Genomic DNA, 26,292 nt, shown 5'->3' on the forward strand with positions numbered 1-26,292 from the left:
GTGCCACCGGCCCATTATTTTATGCTGGGAGACACCCAGCGTTGCAAGGTAGTCCGCAATATCCTGAATCTGGAGAGGGGCTCCATTATTCCTTCTTCACTCTAAAAAATTCATGAGAGACGATAAGTTTCTCTAACTTTATTAGGAGATCATCTGCTGAGGTGGAGTTCCCTTTATAAAGATCTGGGTATTTGACGTAATCTTACATGTTGACTAACAAATGACATCCATCAGGAAGAGAATCAAAAACTCCTCCTGCTTTTGTACGGGAAGGCTGTTGCATGGCTCTTGTGTAGTCTCCATTTTAGATTCAACTCCTTAAGTTGACATCTCTTCCTTGTGGAGCCTTTTGACACACTCTTCTGCTAATGCATGAATGTGCTGTATGTGCATCTCTGACAGGCACGGACGCACTGTAGTCTGTACAGCTAGTTACAGGGTTGTACATTGAGAACACAATGCCATTGCTTTCCTTTCCTTTCTGTGCTCGTTAGGAGACACTTCATTTTAGCAAGACGAAACCAAGTAAGCTGCTCTGCACCTGTGCCACAGTGTAATAAGAACAGAACTTTGTTATATAAACAGCTTCCGTACTAAGGCTATGAGAGGAGCATTTCCAGTCTGGGATTATCCCAGAACTGCTGCGAACTGTGACTGAGATGCAGCCCTGCTGACTCCGACCTCCATCCTGCTAAGGAAGATAACCAGTGCAATACAACCGGCTTCCTGACACCTAAGACCAAGGTATGGGGTTTAGGCTATCTCAATTGATCTGGCAGAAAGGTACTCCCACTATGCTCTCTTTAGTATAGTATTAGATACAGATAGGAGTAAGCACAATTAGCATCAATTAACATGGTTGAATTGTTCTTACTGTTTACCATTCTAATAATGCTGATTGCAGTAATAAGTCTAATCTTCTTAACCCTTTCGGTGCCAAGGACGTAACGGTTACATCCTCGGCTATGGCGCTGGTGTGCCGAGGACGTAACCGTTTCGTCCTCTGCACACCACCGAGAGATCCCTCTGCTGTAAGATTTCCTTTTTAATTTTTTAGCCTCAGGAGCTGGGGAAGAGCTTCCCAACTACCCGAGGAATTCACGCAGATGTCAGTACACTGAAAGTGAAATGAGCCAATCGGCTCATTTAACTTTCACTGCCTACTTGCTTGTGGGGCTATCTCAGCACCGAGCATGTAGGCAAATTAAACCGGTATCCGTAGTAGATCCCTGCTTTGGGATCACCACAGGAGGGCGATCCCCAACCAGGGAGGGGGAGCGGCCCCTTGTACAAGGGCTTTTGCGCCCCCCCCCAACATTTGGTACATATCATTCTTTCTGCCCTCTCCCCCCCCCCGGAGGCAGAGAGCCCACTTGGAACCCAGGTACTTTTTTTTTTTTTAGTAGAGGTGGCGGTTGGCCAGAATGGGCATGCCAATGCCTGCACCCCCTCCAAAAAATAGCCAGTCTTTCTTGCCCCCTTGGAGGGCAGAAGGGACAATAGCCCCCAAATTGCCCCACCACATGAGGGGCAGCAGGCCACAAGGAAGTCAGGGACTATTTTTCTTTTTTTTTAGTAGCACATTGGTAGGGGCTGCCCTGAATGGGTATGCCAATGCCCCCACCTCCCCCATAAAAATAGACACAGTCTTTCTGCACCCCCTCCCCCCGGGAGGCAGATGTGGGCAATCGCCCTCCAGTCTGCTCCCTGGGGGGGCAGAAAGTCCACTAAGCACCTGGGAGCATTTTATTTTTTGCCAGAGTCGCAGCTGCCCAGAATGGGCAAGGCAATGCCCCCAATCCCACTCAAAATGGGCACAGTCTTTCTGCCCCCCCGGGGGCAATAGCTCCAGATCTGCACCCCCGGGAGGGCATAAAGTCCACAAGGCACCAGAATTTTTTTCATTTGCATGTTAGGGGTGGAGGGTGCCCAGAATGGGCATGCCAATGCACCCCCCCCCCCCAGAAAAATAGCCATAGCCTTTCTGCCCCACTCTCGGGGGCAGATGGGACAAAAGCCCCTGATCTGCCCCCCCGGGGGGAGGGGGGGGTGCAGAAAGCCCACTAGGCACCAGAGATATGTTTATGGGCATGTGTGAGGGGACGGCCCCTTAGGCATGGGTCGCTTCCCCTTTAATTTTGTGTTCACAATTTGGCCATTTCTGCCCCCAAGTGGAGCATAAAACCACTAGACACGAGCAAACGTTTCTGGGTGTGTTAACTGGGGTTCGGCTGATGGTCTGTGTGCACTGGCGTTTGGCTTTCTACGTGTGAACATGCATTTTGCTGGCGGTATGTGTTGACTTGCACTTAGCTGGCAGTGTGTGTTGACTTGCACTTAGCTGGCAGTGTGCGTGGACTAGCGCTTGGCTGGCAGTGTGCGTGGACTAGAGCTTGGCTGGCAGTGTGCGTGGACTAGCGCTTGGCTGGCAGTGTGCGTGGACTGGCACTTGGCTGGCGATGTGCGTAAATTCCACTTGGCTGACGATGTGCGTGGATGGCACTTGGCTGGTGATGTGCGTGGATGGCCCTTGGCTGGCAGTGTGCCCATATGGCCCTTGGCTGGCAGTGTGCGGATGGCCCTTGGCTGGCAGTGTGCATGGATGGCGCTTGACTGGCGGTGTGCATGGATGGCGCTTGGCTGGCGGTGTGCATGGATGGCGCTTGGCTGGCGGTGTGCATGGATGGCGCTTGGCTGGCGGTGTGCATGGATGGCGCTTGGCTGGCGGTGTGCATAGATGACGCTTGGCTGGCGGTGTGCATAGATGGCACTTGGCTGGCGGTGTGCATGGATGGCACTTGGCTGGCGGTGTGCATGGATGGCGCTTGGCTGGCGGTGTGCATGGATGGCGCTTGGCTGGCGGTGTGCATGGATGGCGATTGGCTGGCGGTGTGCAAGGATGGCGCTTGGCTGGCGGTGTGCAAGGATGGCGCTTGGCTGGCGGTGTGCGTGGATGGCGCTTGGCTGGCGGTGTGCGTGGATGGCGCTTGGCTGGCGGTGTGCGTGGATGGCGCTTGGCTGGCAGTGTGCGTGGATGGCGCTTGGCTGATGGTGTGTGTAGATGGGGCTTGGTTGGCGGTGTGTGTGGACTGGGGCTTGGTTGGCGGTGTGTGTGGACTGGTGCTTGCCTGGCGGTGTGTGTGGACTGGTGCTTGGCTGGCGGTGTGTGTAGACTGTCGCTTGGCTGGCGATGTGGCTTGTGTAGATCCGTCAGTGTTTTATTAATCAGAATCCCCTGCAAACCTCAAATTTAGCTAAAAAAATCACACTTTCCTCATATTTCTGTGTGGAAGAGTTGTGTGATCACTGTGCTGGTACACATTTTCCACCACTCAGTGTTCCCCTCCCTTGAGTCTCCGCAGGATAGAAAACATGGAAATCGACTTGGCTGTCCTGCCCACATGTAAAATCAATGATGTAAGGGTGCTGTGCAGGGACAAGAAAATAAGTATGGGGATCACTGCCAAGAAAGAGTACCTGGAAAAGGACCTCAGAGCCTGGAGGAAGCCAGGAGAGTTGAAGCCCAACTTGCAGAGGAGATCACCCCTGGCAGTGGGTATGAGGATGGTGGCAGAGCTCTCTTTGATGTAGAAGTTGAGGCAGACAACAAGAGTGTGGCCCCCCACAGTTCTTTCAAGGCATGCCTTCACATCTGGGAGTGAGAAGGGTCCCACTTATATGAGGGAACCCAAGGACCTAGCTCCCCAGCTTAGCCTCTTAGAGATCCAGGAGAGGAAACTGTCTCGGGAAGAAAGAAAACAGCCTTGGCAGCGAGAAGGTTCAACCTGGAACTGAAGTCCCAATGACATTGTGGCAGCAACAAAGACACAGATGTAAATGCAGGGGTTGCCCAAGGGTTTTATTCCAAAGTAGGTTGAGAGGGTGATTAGACGAATGGATAGCATGTTATGAGAGGTCTCTCAGGATGAGAAGGGTGAGTGCCTACCACTGGGGATTCCTATTGTGGGAACTGACTCCAACACTGGGGAGGGATAGGCTGTTGAAACTAGATGATAATGTGGCAGAGACATATTCAAATGTAGAGGAGGCTCTCCTTGGGCTGCTTGGTCTAACACCTGAAGAATAAAGACAAATGTTTAAAATACACACAATGGGGGCCACTCAGACAAAAGTAGATATTGTAGATGCTTCTGAGAAGTCACTGGAAAGCTGGACCAAAGGTAACCAGGTAAATACCTAAGAGGAGCACTACAATATAGTGGTAAAATAACTGTGAGCGGGTTGAAGGATTGAGGTCCACACTGATAGGGGTTTGTGAGGATTTTATTTTGTACACACGTCGGAATGGTATTGCCAGGGTTTATTTTATGAATACTGCGTCTTATACACAGGTTATCTTCTTCCTGATCGTCAGGGCGTTCTGTGGGGATGTCTTCAGGCGTCAGGCTCCCCTCGAGAAAACAAAAGAACAAACGGAGCATTGTTGAAAGGGTTCCATCTTTATACCGTCACCGAAGGGGAAAAGGAGTGAGGAGGCACCCGGTGCTTTCCTACAGGGGAGGTTGTGCAAGTGAGACGTGAGGGTGGTCTGGGTGGTTCAGGGGCGTGGGGAATTGCTTGGCTCTTTACCGCCGACCTTCTACCACCTCCCAACCCACCCCGCAAACAGTGCACGCACCTGTGAGAGCCACGCTCCTCCTGGAGCGTGGCTGGGCGAGGAGCATGGACGTTGGCCTCCCGGCACTCCTGACGCCTCTGGAATTTCTCGCTTGGCTGCCAATACCGGAACCGGAGCGTCTTCTCCCTCGTTCCTCGTCTTCTCCTCGCGGGCTCTGCTTTCGGTGTTCTCGCTCCTGCAGCGTCTTCCCCAGTCCGTCGTCTCCTCAAACACCTCGTCTTCAATAGGATCCGGGCCCATGACACGTGGCCAGGGGGTGGGGTCTTTCGAGAGTCGCCCCCACTTAAAGGGACCACTCGTAGAACTGGGCGAATCCAGGTCCTGTGACACAAACCAGTCCGGGGAATCCTCTGTCTGCGAAGAAAGGAGAGGATCCCGGTTTTCATGAACACGCCGCCATTCATCCACTGCTCCGGTATTACCACCGGCGAGGAGGACCCCGTGACATACCCCACCCCTAGACCTTTCCCGATCGGGAGAGGAAACATGCGGGAGAGGAAGTCGGCACTACCGTTTGTCACTTTTCGGTGTCGCACTTCAAAGACATAGGGCTGCAGGTAAAGGAACCACCTGAGGATGCGAGGGTTATTGCCCATGTTCCGACTCATCCATAGGGGAGGGGCATGATCGGTATACAATATAAAACTATTCCCCTCCAAGTAATAATGCAGTTTATCAACCGCCCATCTTATGACGAGACATTCCTTCTCTATGATGGGATACCGCTTCTCCCGGGGGAATAATTTCCTGCTAATGAACAGAATTGGATGTTCTGTGCCATGCAGTGAAAGTTGGGAGAGGACCTGTACTGCTCGATTTTCCCGGCCCTATTGTGTTGATGGGTGATTAGGGTGACTTCAGTCTCTCTAACATTCAAGCCTAAGGGTTAGAGTAGTGAATGAAGTCTATTTTCTAGGCACTTCGACATGATCCTGTGTTCTTCCCCATAGATCAGGGCTTGCACACATATCCTAGGGGATAGATTCGTTAGTCTTAGGGATAGCCTGCCCTGTAGTGAGGGTATTTCATGGAGCCGTGCTGAATTCAGGCCTGGTAGGCCTCAAACGGGGGAGACTCCATCTTTCTTTCTGTTCCAGCAGCTTGAGATGCTTCTAGGTTAAAGGGGATGTTTTAGTTATGAGGTGTTATTCGCTTGGAGAGAACCGGTTCAGACCAGCCCTTATCGAAGGATTGTATTTTTCTTCATGCCGAAGACGCTACATCAGGCCGGCCGGCTGGGAAAGTGTCCTTGGCACGGGGAGGTACAAGAATTTGGTGGGCGGCAGGTTACGGGCTGGAATTTTCCATGAGAAAATGCACCTCTATATTAGTGAAAGTCTGAGGCAGATACTGGCACTTGCTTTTTAGTCCGTAGGCGGCACCTGGCCGTTAAGCAGTAAAGCTACCACTTATTCCAGGGAAGACAGATGACAAACTCGAAGGTGGAGAAAGAAAACCGAGAGATAGATATTCTTCTAACAGAATAGCCAAAGAAAAGAGAGTAGCTGATGAGGAAGAGGTCCCAGTGACTCGGAAAAGGAGAAGGGAGTAGATCTGTGACTGCGGAGGTGTGACTTCCAGGCGAAGCCGAGGCACAGACGAGAAGGGAACCTAGATGACCATTGAGTGCAGGCTACATACGACCAAGGTGATGTCAACCCCTTTATTATTAGAGTGTACAACTTAATCTATCGCTTTTCTTTGCAGGTCATATGTAATATGTATTATGTTCTGTGAGTGTGTATGTGGTGACTAAATAAAGTATCCAGTTTGTAGTGAATCAACATGTACTGCGTGTTCTTGTATAAGAGGGTAGCCTATTCTTCTAGTCAGTTGTGACTTGATATGAACAGATGTTAATCCTGATCAGGTAAGTGGTAACTGAATAAGGGAGAAAGGAGCCCCTCGAACTGGGGAACAGGTTGTGCTCAACTAGCAGTCTTTGTGTGATCTGATACATAGTAACACTGGTTCCCTTGTTGTATGTCATGGTAATTATAGGATGAACTTGTGAAGGCTGCCGTCTGGGCAGGAAGTCCTGGGTCCGTTTGGGACCGCGAGGCTGAGGCTGCCGTCTGGGCAGGAAGTCCTGGGTCCGTTTGGGACCGCGAGGCTAAGGCTGCCGTCTGGGCAGGAAGTCCTGGGTCCGTTTGGGACCGCGAGGCTGAGGCTGCCGTCTGGGCAGGAAGTCCTGGGTCCGTTTGGGACCGCGAGGCTGAGGCTGCCGTCTGGGTAGGAAGTCCTGGGTCCGTTTGGGACCGCGAGGCTAAGGCTGCCGTCTGGGCAGGAAGTCCTGGGTCCGTTTGGGACCACGAGGCTGAGGCTGCCGTCTGGGCAGGAAGTCCTGGGTCCGTTTGGGACCGCGAGGCTGAGGTCTGGGCAGGAAGTCCTGGGACCGCGAGGCTAAGGCTGCCGTCTGGGCAGGAAGTCCTGGGTCCATTTGGGACCGCGAGGCCGCCACTTGTATTATAAGAGGTCTTGATAGATATATATATATATATATATATATATATATATATATATATATATATGGAATTCCCTGTCCTTAGGTGGTATATATATTACCTACTGGCGGTCGCCAGTAGGTAGTTATAGTTAGGACCACGTTTCCATAGGAAACGTCAACATTCTATTTTGAATAACTTTGGCGCCGGTCGACGAATCCTCACGAATTTCTCAAAATAGGTGGGGCGCTACGCTCCGCTCCTACCCTGAAAGTCTCGGGGGGATCCGTCAAGCGGGGGCTGAGATAAAAGGGGGGTCCCAAAACGCGTTTTTCCCATGCATTTTTCCATAGGACCTTTAGAACGAGCTACAGCCCGAACGGCTGAACAGAATTACTCAAAATTTGGCAGAGAGGTAGTCCCTAGGTCAAGGAAGTGCCTTTTGTAGGTTTGGTGTAAATCTGTTCAGTAGATTCTGAGAAAATAGCCTTTAAATCAATATATATATCTGAGCCCGCTTACGGTACGCTTACCGTACGCTTACGGTAAGCGTACGGTGGCGTGCGCGAGCGCGATTCTGATTGGCTCTTAGATCTTAGTAAACATTCGAATCGGCCGAAACCAGGAAGCGGCGGACGCCATTTTGTGTATTTCACTCTGAAAAAAAAGAGTGAAAACAAGGAAAGGGGGCAATGAAGAGAGTTACAGACCCCCTAACATTTGTAAGGGGGTCAAAGAAGGACAGAAAAGTACAAAAAAAACATTTATTGATTTTAAAAAAAATCACGGGGTACGCGTACGGTAAGCTTACGGTAAGCGTACGGTAGAAAAAAAAAAAAAAAAAAAATTAAAATCAGATTTAAGTGTTTAGATATTAGGGGACTCTAAAAAGAGCCGTTGTGTTTATGAAATGATTTTTTAGTGGTACCTACAAGTAAGTACCGATGCAGAGTCTAAGGTTCAAGAGGAAGACTCTGTTCCCTTCATCATTGAAGTGCACACCATCTCCTCTATAAATGTCTTGCATGTCATAACGCAAGTTGTTGTGGTAAATGGCACCCATACCATAGTCACGGAGGAAAGCAGAAACAGATTTGTTGACGTGCTTTCTTGCTTTGTCATCGCACCGCGTGCCCACCGTGCGTGCACGGCACTAACTGCGTAAAGTGGGCGCGCGGTGCGCGAAGCGCACCGCGTGCTCACTGTGCGCGCACGGTGCGCGAAGCGCACCGCGCGCGCACGGAACGAACTGCGTTAAGTGGGCGCGCACGCCACGAATGGCGTAAAGTAACTTAGCATTTAAAAAACCGTACAAATTCACTGAAAAAACCATAGGTTTCACACACGTTATAGTTAGGAATTAGCATTTAAAAAACCTTGCAAATTCACTGAAAAAACCATAGGTTTCACACATGTTATAGTTAGCGGAAATTTTACTGATAAAAAACCAATGAAATTCCCCCGTTATAGTTAGTGCAGGCAACTATAACTCACGCGACCGCAATCTTCTGCTGATGACATATGTGTCTTTGTGAAAAAAAAATATTTGTAATATATGTATAGCTAAAAATGTATGGAAGAAGACATGGGCAAATAAGTGTCTAAATACAGTATTAGTATCAGCAGAGGATTGCGGTCGCGTGAGTTATAGTTGCCTGCACTAACTATAACGGGGGAATTTCATTGGTTTTTTATCAGTAAAATTTCCGCTAACTATAACATGTGTGAAACCTATGGTTTTTTCAGTGAATATATATATATGTGGTTTCTTAGGTGAGGATAGGCCCTAGGGAGGGGGTAACGTTCTGGCTGGGTTAGAGAGGCTCTGTTGAGCGGGTTCTATCTGATCCGAAAACCCAAGCAGAACATTTGGCGTCACGAACCGTTTACGAAACCTGTGTGCGTTGTGATTGTCTTGTGTTTGCTTTCGGCGCGTGCGTGGTTTTGTTTGCATTTTATTTTTGTATACTTCTGTGTATAGTTTTTATTTTTCTTCTTTCTTCTTTTTCTTCTTTTTTCTTTTCCGCGATGTTTTCTAGACGATCTAAATCTACTTTTAAGTTGCCCGTTGATATTCCCGGATGGGATTCAACGCCTTATGAAGCCTTGGCCCGTGAGTGGGCTGATTCTACTGGTTTGAGTGAGAATTGGAGTTCTTCTTTGGAGCTGGCGGAGCCGGCTAATGTGATTACTTGTTTGCAGAAGGCACCCATATCGAAGGGTGAAGAGATTCCTATTTTGGGGCGCAGAGGTTGGATTGTTCTGTCTGCGTATCGGATTCTCCATGAGAGATTGTTGAAATTACAGATCTCTCTTAAAGATGTGGAAGCGCACTTCGTTGAGATTCAGAATTCCCATACTTTGTTGCGATGTCAAAATAAGTTGCTTGCTGATAAGCTGGAGACTTACCAAACTATTGCCGAAAGGGCGGCTGTGCGAATTGCTCGTTATAAATACAAGAACAGGCGCGGTCGAGTTTCGACGCGAAAGGTGCGTCTGGTCGTGGCGAAAGCCGGACTGGATTGGAATCCTGATGAATGGGATGGTAATATCTGGAATTCGAGTGATTCTTGTTCCTCGGGTGAGGAGTCTGCCAAGCGCGAGTCTTCTCGTTCCCGTCATGATTGTAAGTCTGCTTCTCACACCTCTGCTGGTGCACCCCGTGATTGCGCTCGTTCTTCGGGTGGGATCGATACCTCTTACACTGATTATCCCTCTACGAGTACTGATCGGGCTCCTTGTGATGCTCGTCCCGCGGTCTCTGCGCATCCAGTTTTTCGTCGGAAGTTGCAGCAGTCTCCCGCTGCTCCGCAGGGTATTTCTTTGGACTCTTTAGAGGACTTTACGCAACAGGAAATTAGTGATATTTTGCAGCGATTTCGGCAGCGAGCTGGTGAGACCTTGCTCACATGGATGGTGCGCCTTTATGAACTGGGCGCTGCTGGTATTATGTTAGATATTGGCGATTGTTTGAAGTTTTGTTCCTTGAGTTCGGATTCTACTGTACAGGATCATTTTCGTAACTATAATGGTGGTGGTCAAATTTCTTTGCTTCAATTGGCGACTGAGGGTTGTAATCAAAAGTATCCTACTGAGTCTGATTGGCCTGTGAATGACAAACCGTGGTACACTTTGCGCGACGCTGCACAACGTCTCAAAGAGGAGGTGATGAAAACGGCAATTTTTCTGGGTACTGCTGACAGGTTGCTTGATGGTTTGTTGACATCTTCTGTGCGGAATCGCATTATTCGGTCTTCCCCTGTTGCCTATAAGCAGGTCATGATGACTTTATTGATTAATCAGACTGGTAATGTGTTATCTACGGTACTGGAGTCGGTACGCCAACTCGGTGAGTTAGGTGAGTGGTTTAAACCTGAACGTCAGTCCCGGCCTGACACCCGTACTCCGGGTGAAAATAAACTTACTAGGCGTGATATCTTTTCTGGTCTTCTAGCTGATGGTGTGCGTAGGGAGGACATTGACGGTGAGACTACCGCTCGTTTGTGGGAGTTGTTTCGCAAACGTGGTTTGGATCGGAAGGAGGGTGCCCGGCGTGTTCGGACCACTGAGTGTGATCGTGGTGGTTCTGACGGTAGCGGTGATGACGACCGCCGTGGGCGCTCTGTTCGTCTTGATGATCGACGTTATGTACGTGATGTGTCCCCCCGTCGAGAGAGAGACAGGGAGAGAGAGGGGGAAAGAGAAAGGGGGAGAAATGATTATGTTTACAGCAGACGTAGAGATGATAGGGATCAATCCCCTGAGTTGAGGAGGAGAGAGGATCGTCACAGTTTGGTCGATCGTAACCTGCAGTACAATGCTGAAGACTCAAATCCGTTCCGTACGGGGAATGGATATGAACAGGAGGTACCGATACCTAAGAAACGTGAGAGTCTTTATCCTGATTTGTCCTGGTACACAGAATGCAGCAAGAATGACTAGGAAATAGGTCAAGCTCCGGTACACAGATGGGCTCACCGAGATAATAGACCCTATGTAGATATTGATATTTATTGGAGACATCGTAATATCCAAAGGGCCCGAGCATTGGTAGATACAGGAGCGGAGGCCACTCTTATTCATGGAAAATCAAAGAAGTTTACAGGTCAGCCTTTTACTATTACCGGATTAGGTGGAAAAGAAACCCCTGCAGTTCAAACTTTGCTTGAAATGAGAATAGGTAGAATCCCTAGAAAAGAATATTCTGTACTAGTGGTGCCACTCTTAGAATTCATAATTGGAATTGATATCTTGAAAGGAATGACGTTGCATCTAGACGATGGGTGTTACCAATTTGGAATCACGCATTATATATCGTCCAGACCTATACGGGTTGGTCGTTTAAGAATGCCTCCCATACAAGTTCCCCAGGCGACAAAAGTGGTTTGTCAAAAGCAGTATCGTATTCCAGGTGGCCATGAGGAGATTAGTACCACTATTCAGGAGTTGGTGGATGCAGGTGTTATAACCCCGGTTACTTCTGCTTGGAATAATCCTGTTTGGCCTGTACGTAAGAGTGATAATTCTTGGCACATGACTGTTGATTATCGAGAATTGAACAAACACACGCCTTCTTTGACTGTTGCAGTGCCGGATGTTATTACCCTAATTGAAAGAATCCAAAAGCATCCAGGTACATGGTATGCGTCCATTGATATTGCTAATGCTTTCTTTTCTATTCCAATTGCCCCTGAGTGTCAGGAACAGTTCAGTTTTACGTGGAACGGGCGTCAGATGACGTTTAGGAGTCTTCCTCAGGGCTATGTGCATAGTCCCACAATATGTCACCGGCTGGTAGCAGAGCATTTGGCTGAGGTACCGGTTCATTCCCAAATTCAGATATGTCATTATATTGACGATGTTTTGATCCAAGGCGATACACAGGAGGAAGTTCAGACCCAATTGGACAGGATCATTGAGTGCCTGCGTGGGAAAGGTTGGGAAATTAACCCAGATAAATTGCAAGGTCCGTCCCAGTCTGTAAAATTTTTGGGTATTAATTGGCATGAAGGGCACTGTGAAGTGATCCCTCAGGTTAAACAGAAGATTCTTGATTTTGCAGTTCCGAGGAATAGGAAAGAAGCCCAGAGTTTCATTGGCCTGTTTGGTTTTTGGCGCCAGCATATTCCTCATTTGAGTCAAATATTGGCCCCCTTGTACCGGGTCACGCGTAAAAAGAATGCATTTGAATGGGGTAAACCACAGCAAGATGCGTTTAGTCTGGCAAAAGAAGCAATTCAACATGCTCTGGATTTATGGCCTGTACATGATGGTGATGTGGATTTGAATGTGTCTGTACAGGGCCCTTATGCAAATTGGAGTTTGTGGCAGAAACAAGGCAGGAGTAGAGTACCGTTAGGTTTTTGGACCAAAAAGTTACCTGATGCTGGTGAGCGTTATACACCCTTTGAGAAACAGTTACTTGCATGTTATTGGGCTCTGGTGGATACCGAGCAATTGACTTTGGGACATGATATAGTTTTGCGCCCTGAAATTCCTATCATGCAGTGGGTTTTGAGTTCGCCGAAAACTCACCGAATTGGACATGCTCAAGAGGCGAGTGTGATTAAATGGAAATGGTATATACAAGATAGGGCACGTGTGGGCCCGAAAGGAGTTGCTTCTTTACATGAGCAGGTGGCGCAAGCGCCGTCGACTGAGACTGAGAGTGAATGTTCCGTACCTTTAGCACAGGAGTCTCCTGTCAAGTGGGGTAAAGCCTTTTGATGATTTGTCCGCAGCGGACAGAAACCATGTTTGGTTCACGGATGGTTCAGCGAGGTTTATAGGAACGACACGGCACTGGAAGGCGGTGTCCTATAATCCGGTTACACAGAAATTGCTGAGCACAACTGGTGAAGGTAAAAGCAGCCAATTTGCCGAGTTGTATGCTGTTTATCAAGTTTTGAAACAAGAGTTACCTGGTACATGTCATATTTTCACTGATTCTTGGTCTACTGCCAATGGACTGGCTGTTTGGTTGCCGACTTGGCATTCCCATAATTGGAAGTTACATTCCAAGGAATTGTGGGGAAAAGAGTTATGGCAAGAGATTTGGGAGATGCTCCCACAGAGTACTGTTACAATCTTCCATGTGGATGCTCACACCCCGATAGATTCTCTTGACAAATTTTTTCATAACATTGCAGATGAGAAATCTAAAATTGCTGAGGCAGTGGTGGACAGGCAAGATTCTGACATTGCGGGATTGGCGAAATGGGCACACCAGAAGGCAGGACATTTTGGAGAGAAGGCCACTAGCAGGTGGGCTGCTGATCGAGGAATTTATATTCCCCTAGATTTAATTAAAAATGTTATCTTACACTGTCCCGTTTGTCAACATATCAGACAGCGTAAAGTGCCCCAAATTGTTAAAGGTCATTTACATCGCGGAAAACTGCCCGCTCAAATCTGGCAGATTGATTACATTGGTCCACTTCCTATGAGTAGGAATTGTCAATATGTTTGCACTATTGTTGATACATACAGTGGCCTGCTGGTAGCCCTTCCCTGTAAGCAAGCTACCCAATTGAATACCATTAAAACATTAGAATTGATTATGATGTATTATGGTGTGCCATTCCAAATTCAATCTGATAATGCATCCCATTTTCGTGGAAGATTGGTACAGGAATTCTGTGCGGAAAACAATATTGAATGGATATTCCATATACCCTACTATCCACAGGCCTCGGGCCTGGTGGAGAGATTGAATGGCCTGCTAAAGGACCAGCTGCGTAAGTTAACAAATGACAAGTATAAGAATTGGCGAGACTTTTTGCCTCAAGCGTTATTGATTTTGAATAACCGTCCTTTCCTAAATGCTGAATCCCCACTTATGCGTTTGTTTCCTCCGAATGTTGATGCTAAGCCCAATGAAATAAGAGAGACTGTGATGTACTGGGAAATTACTCCTGGAGCTTTGGCTCCATGTAGAGCAACCCCAGGGTCGGCAGGTTTAGACTTGCATGCCATGGATGACACCGTTTTAAAAAGTAAGGATCGGGTCATCATTGCTACTGGTGTTGGTATTCATATACCACCTGGGAATTTCGGATTAATCGCCCCTAGATCGGGGCTGGCCGTAAAAGGCATTCAGGTGCTTGGAGGAATTATTGACAGTGATTATCAGGGAGAGATTAAGGTGCTCCTGCTGAATAGCAGTGAGGTTGACTTACTGATACACCGCACTGACCGAGTGGCTCAATTACTCATTATGCCTGTTTTCAGTGGTACATTAATGAAAGGCACTGCCCCAACTTTGCTAACTGTACGAGGCCAGAAAGGTTTTGGCTCTACGGATAACCCTGGGGCTAGGGTTTGGGTGCAGTCGCCTAAAAATCCCCCTGAACAAGCAGAGGTTATTGCCACTGGTCAGGACAATACCATTTTGGTTATGAGACCAGGGAAAGATAGCTGGGAGGCGGTCCCGGCTGACAAATGTTATTTACGAGAATGATTAATGCCTGTATTTGATTCTCTTTCAGATCATTCTTTGGACTGTTGCTGCAGGATGTGTCGGTACTGGACTCCTTTTGGGATGGTACGACGAGAAAGGAGGGATCCCGTCAACCCGGGATGAACTGAGAACCCGAGTGTTGCGTTCCTTCGCTGCGTGGGATTCATCATCGAACTTTTGGACATCATTGGCCAGGAGGGTGACTGATGCCCCTCACTTCTGTTTGACACCGATGAGATCTGTACACGATATTCTGGCGACCTGTCTGGTTGCTGTCCCTGCCTCGTTGGAAACCCTAATTCACATTTTTAATGTTTCAAAGGCTCGTCCCAATGTTCTCCTGGGTGATTTTGCTACCCATGTATATTGCCCTTTATGTACTGAACTGCCGAACGAGCCACCCCCCATCCCGTCCCAAATAGTTACCTATAATATCACACAAGGTGATTTATGCTTCTTTCTTACGTGTAATCCTAGTGCGATCTCTGAATGTCTACGCCTCAAACTAAAAGGCGCCACTTCATTTACCGCTCATGAACGGACTTTGTGCTTTCAAAGGACACCGACCACATGTGTTTCAGTCCAGAACAATATGACTTGCAATAGTTTGGTAGTTACCCCCAGTCATTATCGCACGATGTTACTACCTGCCGGATGGCTTTTCTCATGTGGTAATACTTCCTGGCCATATGTCCCTGCAAACATTTCCGGAGGCCCTTGTGCTATTACGAGACTCAGTTTGTTAATGTTTTCATCACATCCGAATGCCAACTCTCGTGTGATTCGAGATACTGTGATGTTACAGGAGGATTGTGACTCATCTTTGCATTTATATTCCAAGTCTGAATACCTTAGCCTAGCTATTTCAATTATTGGTGTTCCTGCTCTGGCAGTTTATAATGCCAAATCCATTGGGAAAATGGCCTGTTGGATGGTGAAATCCATTAATCATACTTCTACAGTCCTGTCCGACATGTTACTGGATGCCCAGGGTGAACGTAGGGCCATTTTGCAAAACAGAGCGGCCATTGATTATCTTTTGCTTAAACACGGACATGACTGCTCCGATTTCGAAGGTCTCTGTTGTTTTAACTTGTCCGATCATACACAATCCATTCGTGCACACCTTGACAAGTTGCGTGATTTAACGGAAGAAGTTAGAAAACACGTTGACCAGGGCTGGTTTGACTGGCTCTTTAATTGGTTGCCTGACGTATACATGCTACGTCAAACATTAGGTGGTATTCTGATTGCTGTTGCTGTTTTGATTTCTATCTGTTGCTTTATTCAGTGTATTCCTTCACTGCTTCAATTCTGTACACTCGGTACTAGACATAGATCAGTTAGTTTTGTTTCATATTATTCTTCCACCGATGTTAGTTCTGTTTAATGAATGTATAATAGACTGAAGTCAAGGGTGAAATGTACTGCTCGATTTTCCCGGCCCTATTGTGTTGATGGGTGATTAGGGTGACTTCAGTCTCTCTAACATTCAAGCCTAAGGGTTAGAGTAGTGAATGAAGTCTGTTTTCTAGGCACTTCGACATGATCCTGTGTTCTTCCCCATAGATCAGGGCTTGCACACATATCCTAGGGGATAGATTCGTTAGTCTTGGGGATAGCCTGCCCTGTAGTGAGGGTATTTCATGGAGCCGTGCTGAATTCAGGCCTGGTAGGCCTCAAACGGGGGAGACTCCATCTTTCTTTCTGTTCCAGCAGCTTGAGATGCTTCTAGGTTAAAGGGGATGTTTTAGTTATGAGGTGTTATTCGCTTGGAGAGAACCGGTTCAGACCAGCCCTTATCGAAGGATTGTATTTTTCTTCATGCCGAAGACGCTACATCAGGCCGGCCGGCTGGGAAAGTGTCCTTGGCACGGGGAGGTACAAGAATTTGGTGGGCGGCAGGTTACGGGCTGGAATTTTCCATGAGAAAATGCAACTCTATATTAGTGAAAGTCTGAGGCAGATACTGGCACTTGCTTTTTAGTCCGTAGGCGGCACCTGGCCGTTAAGCAGTAAAGCTACCACTTATTCCAGGGAAGACAGATGACAAACTCGAAGGTGGAGAAAGAAAACCGAGAGATAGATATTCTTCTAACAGAATAGCCAAAGAAAAGAGAGTAGCCGATGAGGAAGAGGTCCCAGTGACTCGGAAAAGGAGAAGGGAGTAGATCCGTGACTGCGGAGGTGTGACTTCCAGGCGAAGCCGAGGCACAGACGAGAAGGGAACCTAGATGACCATTGAGTGCAGGCTACATACGACCAAGGTGATGTCAACCCCTTTATTATTAGAGTGTACAACTTAATCTATCGCTTTTCTTTGCAGGTCATATGTAATATGTATTATGTTCTGTGAGTGTGTATGTGGTGACTAAATAAAGTATCCAGTTTGTAGTGAATCAACATGTACTGCGTGTTCTTGTATAAGAGGGTAGCCTATTCTTCTAGTCAGTTGTGACTTGATATGAACAGATGTTAATCCTGATCAGGTAAGTGGTAACTGAATAAGGGAGAAAGGAGCCCCTCGAACTGGGGAACAGGTTGTGCTCAACTAGCAGTCTTTGTGTGATCTGATACATAGTAACACTGGTTCCCTTGTTGTATGTCATGGTAATTATAGGATGAACTTGTGAAGGCTGCCGTCTGGGCAGGAAGTCCTGGGTCCGTTTGGGACCGCGAGGCTGAGGCTGCCGTCTGGGTAGGAAGTCCTGGGTCCGTTTGGGACCGCGAGGCTAAGGCTGCCGTCTGGGCAGGAAGTCCTGGGTCCGTTTGGGACCGCGAGGCTGAGGCTGCCGTCTGGGCAGGAAGTCCTGGGTCCGTTTGGGACCGCGAGGCTGAGGCTGCCGTCTGGGTAGGAAGTCCTGGGTCCGTTTGGGACCGCGAGGCTAAGGCTGCCGTCTGGGCAGGAAGTCCTGGGTCCGTTTGGGACCGCGAGGCTGAGGCTGCCGTCTGGGCAGGAAGTCCTGGGTCCGTTTGGGACCGCGAGGCTGAGGCTGCCGTCTGGGCAGGAAGTCCTGGGTCCGTTTGGGACCGCGAGGCTAAGGCTGCCGTCTGGGCAGGAAGTCCTGGGTCCATTTGGGACCGCGAGGCCGCCACTTGTATTATAAGAGGTCTTGATAGATATATATATATATATATATATATATATATATATATATATATATATATATATATATATATATATATATATATATATATATATATATATATATATATATATATATATATATATATATATATATATATATATATATATATATATATATATATATATATATATATATATATATATATATATATATATATATATATATATATATATATATATATATATATATATATATATATATATATATATATATATATATATATATATATATATATATATATATATGGAATTCCCTGTCCTTAGGTGGTATATATATATATATGTGGTTTCTTAGGTGAGGATAGGCCTTAGGGAGGGGGTAACGTTCTGGCTGGGTTAGAGAGGCTCTGTTGAGCGGGTTCTATCTGATCCGAAAACCCAAGCAGAACAGGACCACACGCAGCCCACTGCAGAAGCATCCGTATCAAGGATGAAGGGTCTGGAGAAATCAGGCGAGGATAGGATCGGACTGGTTGTTATTGCCTTTTTAAGTTGAAGAAGGTCTTTTTGAATGTGTCCATAAGGTGTAAAAGGTCGGCTGCTTTGTCTTCCTTCTTTAAGAGATCGGTGAGGGGACCTGCTATGTTTGAGTATTGGGGGATGAATCTCCTATAATATCCCAATAACCCTAGAAGGCCCTGACTTCCCATTTAGTGGAAGGGAAAGGGGTATCCATGATTGCTTTCACTTTCTCAGCCTGGGGTTCCATCACCCCATTCTCTAGGACATAGCCCAGATATTTGACTTTATTGAAGGCTACCTTTTATTTCTTTGAGTTAATGTGTAAACCCGCTTCGAATAAGGCCTGTGGACTGTGTGGCTTGTGGACTGGCAGTGAACCAAATGCTCCTCCCATGTAGAGCTGAAGATGACAATGTCGTCGAGGTAGGCTGACGAGAAGCCCTTATGTTCCCGGAGCACGGTGTTCATTAACCGTTGCAAGGCGGCAGGTGCGGAGTTTAGACCGAATGGGAGGACTGTAAACTCATATAGCCCATCAGGAGTTATAAAGGCGGTCTTTGCTTGGTTTAATTTCCTCAGGTGGACCTGCCAGTATCCTTTTGTTAGGTCAAGGTTTGTTATATACTGGGCGTCCCCCAACTTCTCGATCAACTCGTCTATTCTCGGTAAAGGATATGAATCAAATTTAGAGATGGCGTTCACTGCCCTAAAGTCTATGCAGAATCGAATGGTACCATCAGGTTTTGGTACCAAGAAGATGGGGGAGGCCCCTCGCTCCTAGAGGGACAGATGACACCCATCTCTATAATGGCCTGGACCTCATTTTGTAAGGCGGTTCTCCTGGCAGCCGAAATACAGTAGGGTCGTTGTTTGATGCCCTTGCCAGGGACCGTTTCGATAGTATGCTCAATTAGGGTTGTTTTTCCTGACTTGTCCGAGAACAATGGAGAGAACGTTTGAAGCAACCGCCTTAAGGATTGCTGTTGTTGGGGGGATAGGGACTGGTTCACTACCAATTGAGACAGGGTACACAGGGCCTCTTCCTCTTTTGTTGTTACCAAATGGGCTGATTTTGGGAGGGGGCCCAACCATTTTTTTAGGATGTTAATGTGATAGGATTGTATTCTATAGGGCTTTATCTGTACTTTGTAGGTTGTTTTCCCTACTGTCCCAACCACCTTATAGGGGCCCATCCATTCCGCTTTTAGCTTAGCCGTGGAGGAGGGGAGCAAGACCAACACCCAGTCGTTAACGGCAAGTTTTCTCCATTTTCTTCCTTCATCATAATGGTACCGCTGTCTACCTTGTTGTTTTCCAAGGTTGGAATAGGCGAGGTCACGGATTTTTCCTATTCTAGACCTAAGGCTGTGTGTGTATTCTAAGAAGCCCCGGGTTTCGTATTCCTCCTCTTTCTCCCATGCCTCCATCGTCATTTCCAGGAATGACCTGGGTTGTCTCCCATACAGCAGTTCAAAGGAGGAGCACCCCAGACTACTCTGAACTTGACTGCAAATGACATACAGGGCAAGAGGAAGAAGCTGGTCCCAGTCTTTCCCTTCATTTTGTAGCATCTTTTTCGGGGTGAGTTTCAGGGTCCCATTATATCTCTCCACGAGCCCGTCGGTTTGGGGATGGTATACCGACGTCCAGATATGTCAAGGGTTCGGCATACCTCCCTCATCAGGCGAGAGACAAATGGGGTCCTCTGATCGGTCAAGATTACCTGGGAAAACCCACCCTGGAGAAGAGTTCAATGAGCTTCTCTGTGATATTTGTAGTCGTTGGGGCTCTTAGAGGAAACGCCTTGGGGTAGCAAGTGGAAGAATCCACTATAACCAGGGCATGCAAGTGTCCTTTCTTGGTTTTTGGTAGAGGACCTATTAAATCCATACCGACTCTTTCGAACTGATGGCCGACTATCGGGAGTGGTTGAAGGGGAACTGGGGAAGGTCGGTATGGATTTCTCTTCTGCCAAACCTCGCATTCTCAGCAGTAGGTTTTTCTGGATACATACACCCAATGCCAGTAGAAATGCTGGAGTATGTTCTGTATTGTTTTCTCTACCCCCGTTTGTACTGTGGTGAGGTGCGTGTGTGCAAAAAAGAGAATCTGGTCCCTAAAAGTCAAGAGGCACCAGTAAATGGGGAGAGGCGTCTTTCTTTTCCTCTCTATATAAAAGGCCTTTGTCTATAAAGAACCGGGGATATCTCAGGGGTATAGCGAGATCCGGGGACTGGGCAGCTTGCCAAGCATTACGTAAGGTAGGATTGTTGACCTGAGTGTATTTGAAGTTCTTGTCTAGGAGCCATGGTTCTGGTGTGACAAGGGCCTTTTGTGGAGACCTCCGGGTAATAGCCTCCCCTTCCTCAATACGTGGGGTCTGTACAGTGGCAAAGAATAGCTCTAGGAACCTGGGGTTGTCAGTCCCAATTATTAGGTCTTCTGGTAGGTCGCCCAACACCCCTACCCCGCTCTATAAGGGGACCTTGCTGGGTTTTGAGGGTTACTACCGCTAGGGGGTATGGCTTGATGTCCCTGTGTACACACCGTATGTGTACTAGCGTGTCTGTTTCAACCTGCTCCTTTTCAATCAGGTGTTCCTGGACCACCGATTATCTGCAGCCCGAGTCCAACAATGCCTTAACCCACCGTCCGTTTAACTGCACCCTTACGTAGAAGGCACTCCCCAGTTCAGCGGGATACAAGACCTTCCTAGGGGAATATCCAACGTCCATGGGCTCGTCTTGGGGCTTCTTGTGGGGACACAAATGAGCGATGTGTCCCCATTCCCCACAATCAAAGCACTGGGGTCCTCTATGAATTGGTACATCAGGTTTGTATTGCCGGGGGCGCAGAGGTTCAGAGAGAGGTTTTGGTGGTGCCTTTTGACATGCTTTCCTGGGTTAGGACGGCTGGTTCTCTCTAACTCCCACAGCGGAGTTCAGGGTTATGCGCGGGAGATCGTTGTGGCCATCTCCATGGCTGATTCCGTGGTGAGGTGAGTATGTTGTCTCAACCATCTCTAGGTGCTGTAGGGAAGAGCCTCCAAAAACTGCTCCAGATAGATCAGATCCATTATCTCCTCTTTGCTCTTCTCTGTAGGCTTTAGCCACTTATCGGCAGTGGCTTTTAAACGAAAGAAAAGGATTTTGGGGTTCTCTCCGGGTGCTCCCTTTTCTTTGCGAAAGAAAACCCGGTAGGCTTCGGCATCTAGTCCAAGATGGTCTAATATGACTGACTTAATGTCTGCATAGGGGGTATTACCACTGGCGTTTGCGACCTGGTACACCGCCTGCGCTTCGCCTGTGAGGAGAGGTGCCCTCTCAAAGTTCAGAAGGAAGGCATCCGGGTCCTCTCCTGCTGCGTACATCTGTAAAGAGACCACCGGGGGCCCTGAAGTGCTGCTTCTCCCCTCCCGTATCCTAGAGGATGCCTGTTCCTCTGATACTATGTGAAGTCCTTCAAGTTGAGCTGTTATGCTGGATTTGATTAGGACCCGGTCGGCCTGGGCTGAAGTCATCTACCGTTGCACCGCCCATTCTAGTTTCCCCTGACCCTTTACGATATGTTGTATCAATGCATCCATTATTTCAGTACTAATGGAGGGCGTGCCGGCATTCTCTACCACTTGTGAGTGGGTTGAAGGATTGAGGTCCACACTGATAGGGGTCTGTGAGGATTTTATTTTGTACACACGTCGGAATGGTGTTGCCAGGGTTTATTTTGTGAATAATGCATCTTATCCACAGGTTATCTTCTTCCTGATCGTCAGGGCGGTCTGGTGTTCTGTGGGGATGTCTTCAGGCTTCAGGCTCCCCTCAAGAAAACAAAGGGTTCCGTCTTTATACCGTCACCGAAGGGGAAAATGAGTGAGGAGGCACCCGGTGCTTTCCTACAGGGGAGGTTGCGCAAGTGAGAGGCGAGGGTGGTCGGGAAGGTTCAGGGGCGTGGGGAATTGCTTGATTCTTTACCACCGACCTTCTCCTGCCTCCCAACCCACCCCGCACCTTTGAGAGCCACGCTCCTCCTGGAGAGTGGCTGGGCGAGGAGCGTGGACGTTGGCCTACCGACTCTCCTGACGCCTCTGGAATGTCTCTCTTGGTTGCCAATACCGGAACCGGAGCATCTTCTCCCTTGGTTCTCGTCGTCTCCTCGCGGGCTCTGCTTTTGGTGTTCTCGCTCCTGCAGCGTCTTCCCCAGTCCGTCGTCTCCTCACACACCTCGTCTTCAATAGGATCAGGGTCGATGATGCGTGGCCAGGGGGCGGGGTCTTCCGAGAGTCCCTCCCACTTAAAGGGAGCACTCGTAGAACTGGGCGAATCCAGGTCACGTGAAAAAAAAACAGTCCGGGGAATCCTCTGTCTGCAAAGAAAGGAGAGGATCCCGGTTTTCATGAACACGCCACCATTCATCCACTACTCCGGTATTACCACCGGTGAGGGGGACCCCATGACAATAGCACATACTTACAAAGTGTACCTCAGTGAAGTTACACCAGCATCTGGTAGATTATAACCTATCTAGCCCTAGAGAGCTGGGGGAGATAGCTGCTAAATGGGTATGCACTAGGGTGCCCAAGAAATCCCAAGGCAGTATTCCCAAGAAAGGAGGATAGGGGAAAGATGGGGCCAAATATAAAAAGTCAGAAACTCCCAAAGAGTCCCCAAAAGATAGCCAAGGGGTAGGGGGCATAGCAACATCCCATTCAAAGGGGGGAAGGGGTACCTGGGTAAGAATGTGGACCCTACCAAGGCTGGGGTGTGCTGGGACTGTAAACTATCAGGGCAAACAAAAGGAGATACTGTGTGCATCAATATGTAACTCACTGGTGACCATCCTAAAGGCACTGCAAGTGTAGGTATGGAGTCAGAAGTTGTCCCTGGGGAGTGCAAGGGAGACACTGAAGCCATTTTAGTCTCCATGGGTGGGGAGGAAATGGAACCCCTGGCCCAATGCCCTGCCAGCATAGAAAAAGTACAGACAGCGACCAAGAATCAATGGACTTGAAGTCCAGGCCCTGAGGGATACAGGTGCCAACATCACTATCGTTATGACTAAGCTGGTTTCCCATGACAGATCATACCTGATGAGGTGCACCAGATAGTCAACTCTGACAATGTTATAAAGTCTTATCCTATAGCTGTGGTGGACCTTGAGTGGAGAGAGGTTACTGGCCCTAGGAAACTGGCTGTGTCTCCTACCATCTCAGTGGAGTGTCTGCTGGGCAATGACCTTGATACTTTTTCCTGGGCAGGGGTGGAGAGAAGTACTCATGCAGAAATAGTGGGTTTCTCCGAGTGGGTATGTGTCTCCACTAGAGCACACAGGCATTAAGGGAAAGATAAGGGACCTTGGAAAAAGTGCCCAAGAGTTACAAGAGGAAGGGCGAGAAGTCTGCAATGTCAAATCCGAAAGTCCACAGGCCCAGAAGGATCCTAACCCTAATGGCGAAGGTCTGGTGTCTCAACAGGAGGCTACTTCTTCGAGAGATTCACCTGACCTGGCAGAACTCCAAGGAACAGGTGGACTTTCCAGAGAGGGCTTGAACTAGGGACAAATGACTTGCCCCACTCTTGAGGGTCTGAGACAGATAGCTTCAAATTGTATGAAGGAGATGTCACTGGAACAAATGAGTTGTATTGAAGGAGGGAATCCTGCACAGTGATGAAAAGGACCCCAAATCAGGGGCAACCAAGAGAGTGGTGGTCTCCAACAGTACAGAGAGTTCCTCATTAACCTGGCTCGTGACATCCCCATAGCTAGATATCTGGGGCAGACGAAGACCTGGGAAAGGCTGGTCAATCACTTTGACTGGCCCCAGATTTCAGAACAGGTGAGGGGGTTTTGTTGTTCCTGTGCCACCTGTCAAGCCAGTGACAAGACAGGTAACAAACCAAAGGCTTCCCTTATACAATGTCCTGTGGTGCAGACTCCCTTTGAGAGGGTGGAGATTTATTTTGTTGGTCCCCTAGACCCCCCTACTGCTTCTGGCAATAGGTTAATCTTGGTGGTAGTGGACCATGTCACTAGATACCCTGAAGCTATTCCCTTTAGAACGGTTACTGCTACTGTAGTAACTAGAGCCCTACTTGACACCTTCACTAGGGTTGGGTTCCCTAAGGAGGTAATTTCAGATAGGGGCACGAATTCCATGACTGAAAGCCATGTGGAAGGAGTTTGGAGTGACCTATGAGTCCACTACCTCCAATCATCCTCAAGATAATGGTCTTGTAGAGAGATTCAACAAGACCATCAAGGGCCTTATTAGAGGTTTACCAGAGAAACTCAGAAGGAGATGAGATATTCTCCTACCATGCCTACTATTTGCGTACAGGAAGGTTCCTCAAAAAGGAGTACATTTCAGTTCTTTTGAACAACTCTTTGCGCAACCTGTAAGACGTCCCTTAAGTTTGGTGACAGAAGGTTGTGAGAGACCTCTCAAAGAAGATATCTTGGACTATGTGCTGGGCCTTGGCTCCAGAATGACTGAGTAAACGAAGAAAGCAGACAGAACGTTGGGGCCAGCCAGGAGCTTGTCAAGTACTGGTGTGACAAGAAATCCTCCATGGTTAAGTACCAACCTGGATAACTGTTGTGGGTCTTAGAGCCTGCGGCCACTAGGGTCCTCAAGGACAAATGGACGGGGCCTTACCCTATCTTGGAAAAGAAGGGTGAAGTTACATATCTGGTGGACTTAGGGAAAACTCTAGACACCCTCCTATGGTGATACATGTGTGCTCCATCATGACAGACCAGATATCACAATGCTCATGGTGACAGATCGGGGAAAAAGAGAAGGAAAGTAAACCTCTTCCTGACCTCCTGTCCACCAATGTCAATGATGGTTCAGTGGGAGAGTTGTTCTCTCTTCCACTTTACCAGAGCAACAGCAGAAATATTGTAACTTACAACATGGTGCACACATGATGTGGACACAGATGACCGCTTGCCTCTCAACAGTAAAATCAATAGACTGTCAGATCAGGTCAAAGCTAGCAGTAAGGATGAAGTTAAAAAGAAGCTAGAGTTCGGTGTGATTGAGCCCTCTGGTAGTACGGGGGCAAGTAACACAAAGAAGAGAAGAGAGGGTCCAAGGGAGAAAGTTTAAAGACCTGCAAGGAAGATATACCCTACTCAAATACAATAATAACACAAACAATCCTCGGGTCTGTGTAGGCGCGCGAGATGCTGAAAGATAACGGACTAGTGTCTCACAGAAAACTCCACTTGGGAGAGATCCCTCTTAGGACGAATACCCTCACCCACCATAGGTGGCATGCTTCATCATATGGGGTTCTCCTCCCAGTGGGAAACCTAGGTCCCACTGAGGGCTACAATCCCCTCAATGTGAGGAAGGAGCTCAGGGATGTTTTTTCAAGTGTTACTACACTCACAAGGATGCTAAAATCGCATAGGTGGGTGATAGTGTTGTGAGGACGCAGCACAAAAGAAATGTGCATGAAAAAGTGGAGAGATTAAAAATACCTAGTGGATGCAACACAGAACACTTTGTTCACTTGCTCACACTGGTAGGGTTAAAAACAGTGCAGTGAGCAATATGGATTTGAACTGCTCGAATCAAAAAAAGGTCGACATGTTTCAGCCTATGTGATCGCTGAAAGTATCTAGGCTTTCTTCAGGACCAAAGAAGGTTTTAAAGCTGCTGCTGTGTAAAGGTGAAAAAATTATATAAATGTTAAAAGTAGTGATACCAAACCAGTAATCCCATGTATCTTTTATCAGATTCTCCTGGATGTACCCAAAAGTGTTGGATAGGCGACCTCACCTCTACCTGGCAACAGCTCAGGGAAAGGGACCCCGCTCTCTCGGTCGGTACCCCGTTGTGGTACATAAGCTGTCACCGGAGGAGTTTTCTGTGAGACACTAGTCCATTATCTTTCAGCATCTCGCACGCCTACACAGACCCGAGGATTTTTTATGGTAGTACAGGGGCTAGCACAGTAGTTCTGGTGCCCAAGCAAATCTCCAAGGGAGGAAAAACAGAAATGAGAATTTGTGTGGACTACAGATGCATAAATGTGATCACCAAGACTGATGCACAACCCATACCAAGAGCTGATGAGCAAATTGGTAAGTTGGGAGCTGCAAAAAATCTGACCACCTTTGACCCGACTTCAGG

General features: G+C 47.9%; 1 protein-coding gene across 1 annotated transcript in view; it reads right to left on the reverse strand.

Moving 5' to 3' along the window:
- SIAE (sialic acid acetylesterase) overlaps positions 1–26,292 on the reverse strand; it is a 399,874-nt gene that overhangs the window by 309,760 nt on the left and 63,822 nt on the right. The window lies entirely within an intron of this gene.

This window comes from Triturus cristatus, chromosome 3_1, assembly GCF_964204655.1.
Source record: "Triturus cristatus chromosome 3_1, aTriCri1.1, whole genome shotgun sequence".
NCBI classification, from domain to species: domain Eukaryota; kingdom Metazoa; phylum Chordata; class Amphibia; order Caudata; family Salamandridae; genus Triturus; species Triturus cristatus.